The sequence below is a fragment of the Octopus sinensis genome, linkage group LG10, assembly GCF_006345805.1.
Source record: "Octopus sinensis linkage group LG10, ASM634580v1, whole genome shotgun sequence".
NCBI lineage: Eukaryota > Metazoa > Mollusca > Cephalopoda > Octopoda > Octopodidae > Octopus > Octopus sinensis.
The window spans coordinates 95277835-95283905 of NC_043006.1; the positions used below are offsets into that span (position 1 = coordinate 95277835).

The following is a 6071-nucleotide window of genomic DNA, read 5'->3' on the forward strand; positions in this document are numbered from 1 at the left end:
TATTATTATTATTATCATTATTATTACTATTATTATTATTATTATTATTATTATTATTATTATTATTATTATTGTTATTATTATTATATATGTCTGTGTGTGTATTATAATTATAAATAAGGTATCGTAGAGATACTAGAATGTATAAATAGCAGTCAAAACCTGACTCTAAAATCACTTCATGTATTCAATACAGCACAAAGTGTAAAATGAAATAGTACTAAACATTGGATAATTCCAGATTCCAGGTTTCTGGCTCTGCATAAAAAACTTTGCCTTCGTCAATGAAATATACCAAGAATTGTACATAATTACATATATAGACACACAAGCGTACGAATAGCTACACGACCAGTTCAGTTATCCGTCTAAACGCCATGTGCTATATGGTCAAACTACTACCACAGTAAATATAAAGGCGAGATGAATATATATAAATTTCTATATAAACAAGGAATTTTTCATTCCATGTTGCAAAAGGCGGAGACGTGTGTGTAAACAAGAAACAGGTGTATTAGTTTAACGCTCGGGAAGTGAGAAAGTCTTTTACGTCTCCAGCCTACGCTCTTGAACATAAATGAACGCAGAAATAAGCCGAGAGGGGAAATAAAAAAAAGCTTTAGTGGGTAGCGATAGAAACGACAATAGGAAAAAGCAGAAAGTACAAAAAAGGTTTAGAAAAGTTCAAAAGGTTTAAACGCCGTGATGTAGAGGGGCGATTTCTCTTCAACGGAAGAGTTCAGTGTAATCCACGTGAAAACCATGTGGAAGACCGAGGTGTAGGAGTCCGAAGTGAATGAGAGTAAATAATCCAGGTAGAATAGCCCGAAGTATACAAGGTGTAGTAAATCGAAGTGTATGGGGTAGAGAAAGGATGAAACTGGTGCGACCACGTGAGCGTGCAATATATAGTTGGAATTTACAAAAAAAACAACAAAAAACAAAAGACGAAGGCGTGTGTGTAAACAACAAACGGATATATTAGTTTAACGTTCGGGAAGTGAGAAAGTCTTTTACGTTTCGTGCCTACGCTCTTCAACAGACACTTGCGATGAAGGATTAGCACCCGAAACGTCAACACTCTTCCACTTCCCTGAAGCGTTCCACTAATACAAATTTTGGCACAAGGGTAGGAATTTCATGAGAGTAGTTTAAGTTGATTCCATAGACCACAGTACCAAACTGACATTTATTTTGTCGATCCCGAGGGAATAGAAGACAAACTCGACCGGGCGGTAGTTGAACACAGAAGGTGAAGTTGGTAGAAACGGTGCTAATAAATTTGTACCTCCTGATAACGAACCTGCTAGCTTATTTACGTTAGAAATATCGCTGCCATGCTTCTCTTCGACAGATATCATTCAATCTTTTATACTTTAAAACTATTACTGCATATTTAAATAATATATGACTTCGCTAATACTGTCTAACTTGCTTTACCACATTTCGCTTATATTCATTACTTATTTCTATTGAATTCGGTACGGAACCTGTCAGCAGAAACTGAGATTAAATTTAGATTGAATCATTCATATTCTTAGTAATATCCGTTAATTTTAGTTTTCTTGGAACAGCAAAGATATTCAATAGGACTTGGGCTTCAAAGATGTGGAGACGTCTTTGCTGATATTTAGTAAGAAATGTGCCATGATACGTTTGTTTGTTCCTTCTCGAGTCACGCCTGGCTCATAAGGGCCGGTTTCCCGGTTACCTTGGCGTTTGGGTTCCCCACCTGGATGGGACGCCGGTCTGTCACAGGTGAGCTGCAAGATGCAGGAAGAAAGTGTTCGAGTAAGTTGTGGCGAAGGAGTCAGCAGAAGTTCACCATTACCTTCTGCAGGAGCTGCGTGGAGCTTAGGTGTTTCGCTCATAAACACACACCTCGCCCGGTCTGAGATTCGAACCCGCGATTCCTCGACATCGAGACCGCTGCTTTAACCACAAGGCCATGTGCCTCCGCTATGATATGTGAATTACGTGAATTATGATCTGTGAAGTACGTTAATAAGTTAAAAAAGCACTACGCCCATGATAGATTTCCTAACCGTTGTGGCCTCATAGGAGTTTGTAAAACTCACCTTCAGATTGAAAATGTTTGCAATATTGTGGCCGGCAACATTGTTTGCAACACGGTTTGCAACATTAAAGTCACAAAAGAACTAAATCACCCGTTTCTTACCGTTTTTTTCTCTTACCTATGGACCCCTTTGTTTATTATTTTACTCTGGTCAGTCCCTATAGCCATTCGATTTTGAAAAACTCGTTTTATATTTACTTTTCAAAATCCCTATTATATTTTTCACACATCTTCTTCTGAAGTAGTGCAAAAACACACTTCAAAGGAATATGTTTCAGTGGCCAGGAACATGCTAAGAAAAAATGTTAGAGAGACTGACATTATATATATCGAAGCAAAAGTTTTTTATGAACCCCTAAAACAACTAATGGATCAATGATTTACTATTTTGTCTGCGTGGATCCTAAAAGAAGTTATATGGACTACCAGACGTCATTGGGCTCCGATGGAAAAATACTCTCTCCGATTCTGCATCTGTCGCTATCAGTAGTGTTGTCTATTCTGCACTTCATATAATTGGTCCTTAACACTTGTTCCTGAGCTGCGCATTTGAGTGCTTCTGTCGCTATCTTCAGGTCACTCCTTCTCATCCATAGCCACCGATCCTCTCCATCTGTCATTATCATCATCATCATCATCATCATCATCATCATCATCATCATTATTTACAGAATTTTAACTGGTAAGCGTGTCTTCATTTAATGCAGCGTGTATATACATATATATACGTATGTATATGTGAGTGTATGTGTGTCTACAGGGTGTATGAAAATTAAGTAGGCATTAAACATTGGTAATACAATCCATATTCCCTTTACAAATTTATTGAAACAAAAGATACGTTATTTATTACATGGGAATGATAAAGTAAATCTTCATACTTCAACTGGCATCAACCAGTTTCCGCAGATGGCCAGGGTTGGAATGAAGAACCTTCTAAAGGACTTCGTCTGGGATATAACTGAGAACCTCCTAAATCCGTGTCTTGATGACCTCCAGTGTGCGAGGTTATTTTCTTGCACACCTTTTTTGTGTAACCCCACAGCAACAAGTAGTCATGCAAAGCTGATGTCCACGGGTTCTGTGAACGATGCAAGAAGTAGGCGTCCAACCACATTCCGATCAGCGGAGAACGTCGCAACAGTGCAGAAAATGTTCAATCGCTGCCCGCAAAGGTCAACACGTCAAGCAGCACAATACGTCAAGATGCACAATACGTACTGTATTGCATAAAGAATTAAATTTTCGTCCGCGGAAACCCCATTACGTGCAGGATCTAATGCCCGAAGATTGTGACCGCAGAAATCCAGAGATCCAGAACTCCATGTGGTGCAAATCTCACTGTGGTTGGACGCCTACTTCTTGCATCGTTCACAGAACCCGTGGACATCAGCTTTTTATGACAACTTGTTACTGTTTCTGGGTGTAGTGTTGCATACTTACCATTCTATGCATATCAACATCTCTGAAATAAAACAATGGAATTCCAAACTTCATAGCGTGCTTTTGTCTTTTCTACTTTAGGCACAAGACATAAAATTATGGGGTAGGGCGCCAGTCGTTTAGATCGACTCCAGTACGAAAATGTAACTTAATTTATCAAAGGACAAAAGGCGAAGTCGACTTCGGCGGAATTTGAACTCAGAACGTAACGGTAGACGAAATAACACTAAGCATTTCGCCCGGCGTGCTAACGATTCTGCCAGCTGGTCGCGCTGTCGTCTTAGTTCGCTCCTGAACAGTCAAGCGACCGGCCATATGGAAAATTAGAAATAAGAAAATAAGAAAACAAGAAATATATATATGTATATATATATATAATATATATATATATATAATATATATATATATATATATACACGCACTGTATATGTATTCTTTTATTTGTTTGAGACATTTGACTGTGGCTATGCTGGAGCACGACCTTTAGTCGTACAGGTTCGACACTAGGACTTATTCTTTGTGAACCTAGTACTTATTCTACCTGTGTCTTTTGCCGAATTGTTAAGTTACAGGGACGTAAACTCACCAGCATCGGTTGTCAAGCGGTATTGGTGAGAACAGACACAAACAAACAACGATATATATATATATATATATATATATATATATATAATATTATATATATATATATATATATATATACACAAATTAGTAAATAAATAAATATATTATATATATATATATATTATATATATATATATATATATATATATATATATATATTTACGACATGCTTCTCTCAGTGTTCGTCTTCCAAATCCATCCACAACGATTTGGTCGGCCCGTACCTATAATAGAAGACACTCGCCAAATGTGCCACGCAGTGGGACTGAACCCAGTACTATGTGGTTGGTAAGCAATCTATTTACCACACAGCCTCTCGTGTTACTCCCTCTCTCCCATATATATATATTACTCTCTCTCTCTCTCTATATATATATATATATATATATATATATATATATACATATATGTGTGTATGTATTATGTATGTATATATATAATATATTGTATATATAATGTGTATATACATATAATATATTATATATATATATATATATACGTATATATATATAAAAAATAAGCAACAATAATAACTTCGGTAATTTGGTACGATCGTTTCACGCTACATCATTTTATTAAATATTGTAAGTATTACAACAGTTTTAAAATGTTGAGCAATCATTAGCCATTAATAGAGGTTTCCCATTAATACATAATTTTCATATCAATTGATAACATTATAGAGAAGGTAGATATATAGACAGAGATGTCAATTTAAATTTTAAGAACATTCAAGTAGTAGAGTTTAGCAACTGACTGAAGAATATTCATAATATTCAGTTATCTTGAACTGCTAGAAGGCTGGGGAAAATGATCAGTTGAAAGAAGACAAAAAAGATTTTCTATTTATAGAAATAGTGTTGAAATAGATGTCAGAAGTTCTTTATAAAAAAACTAAGGTAGAAAGCGGGTTGTAATGCTATAGAGGCTGTTTACTACTGTTTGGCAAACAGATTTTGTATTAGGAAAACTAGGCCAATGTCAAATGGTCACAGTTACCACCTATAGAGCTTACAGAGATTCTTTTAAACTTATATACATCAACTTTATATTTAGCTGGTAGGTTTTGAATATTTTTATACGTTGGATTAAAGGAGAAATTATTAATCTAAAATTTATTCATTTTGGAGACAAATCTATCACTTAATGAGTAGGCATAATACTCAAGAACTGAGGACAAACGTCTTATTAATCAAGTGAATATATTGGGGGTCAAATATGTATAATAGAAAAACTGGGAGAGGAGTAATCAAGAAGAATAGTTTTCATAGGTTTAGTAGAAGGGGATTTATTTTTATGAAGAGAAGTAATCAAGAAGAGTAAATTACTCAGATTTAGTAGATAGTGAATTGTTATTAATGATTTAAAATATAGAATATGTTAGACATAATATTTACTACCCGCGGAGAAAGGCTAATTAGTTAGGTAAAATTATCCTAGGTTAATGATATATTAAGAAATGGAAGTGAGGTAATCAAGGTGAACTGAGTAGTTTGTTTGGGGACATAGAATTTATACTATTTAATATAGGAGATTATAAAATAAAAAATAAAAAAGGTAGAATTTAATTCTAAATTTTCAATGAAGTTTTTTAGTAACCCATGCATGTTGAATTAAAATCTAGTATCGTATATTCATTCTTATTTAGTTATAAAGAATTAGAATTTGAAAAATTTAGGAATGGTCACAATATTATTATCTAAAATATTTAAACATACGGGTTGTGCGATGTATGTAATTTACTCCTAGTTCAGAACGGTTATTTAACAGATTTGTATTATTCCTATGTTTTAAAATTTCATATGTTTCCAAAGAACAAAGTTCACAGCCATCTCTACTATTTTTATAAGGCCGTGCATTTCTTACTATTTCCCATTTCAGGTTAAATTCTACATATTATTCGTTTTCAGTTCCCAAATTTGACTAG

General features: G+C 34.8%; 1 long non-coding RNA gene across 1 annotated transcript in view; it reads left to right on the forward strand.

The window, feature by feature from the left end:
- Nucleotides 1–2966, forward strand: part of LOC118764993 — a 22751-nt gene extending 19785 nt beyond the window's left edge. Inside the window, exon 5 of the long non-coding RNA XR_005000836.1 lies at nt 2855–2966. This is a non-coding gene — a long non-coding RNA (uncharacterized LOC118764993). The remainder of the gene's footprint in view (nt 1–2854) is intronic.
- The last annotated feature ends 3105 nt before the right edge of the window (nt 2967–6071 follow it).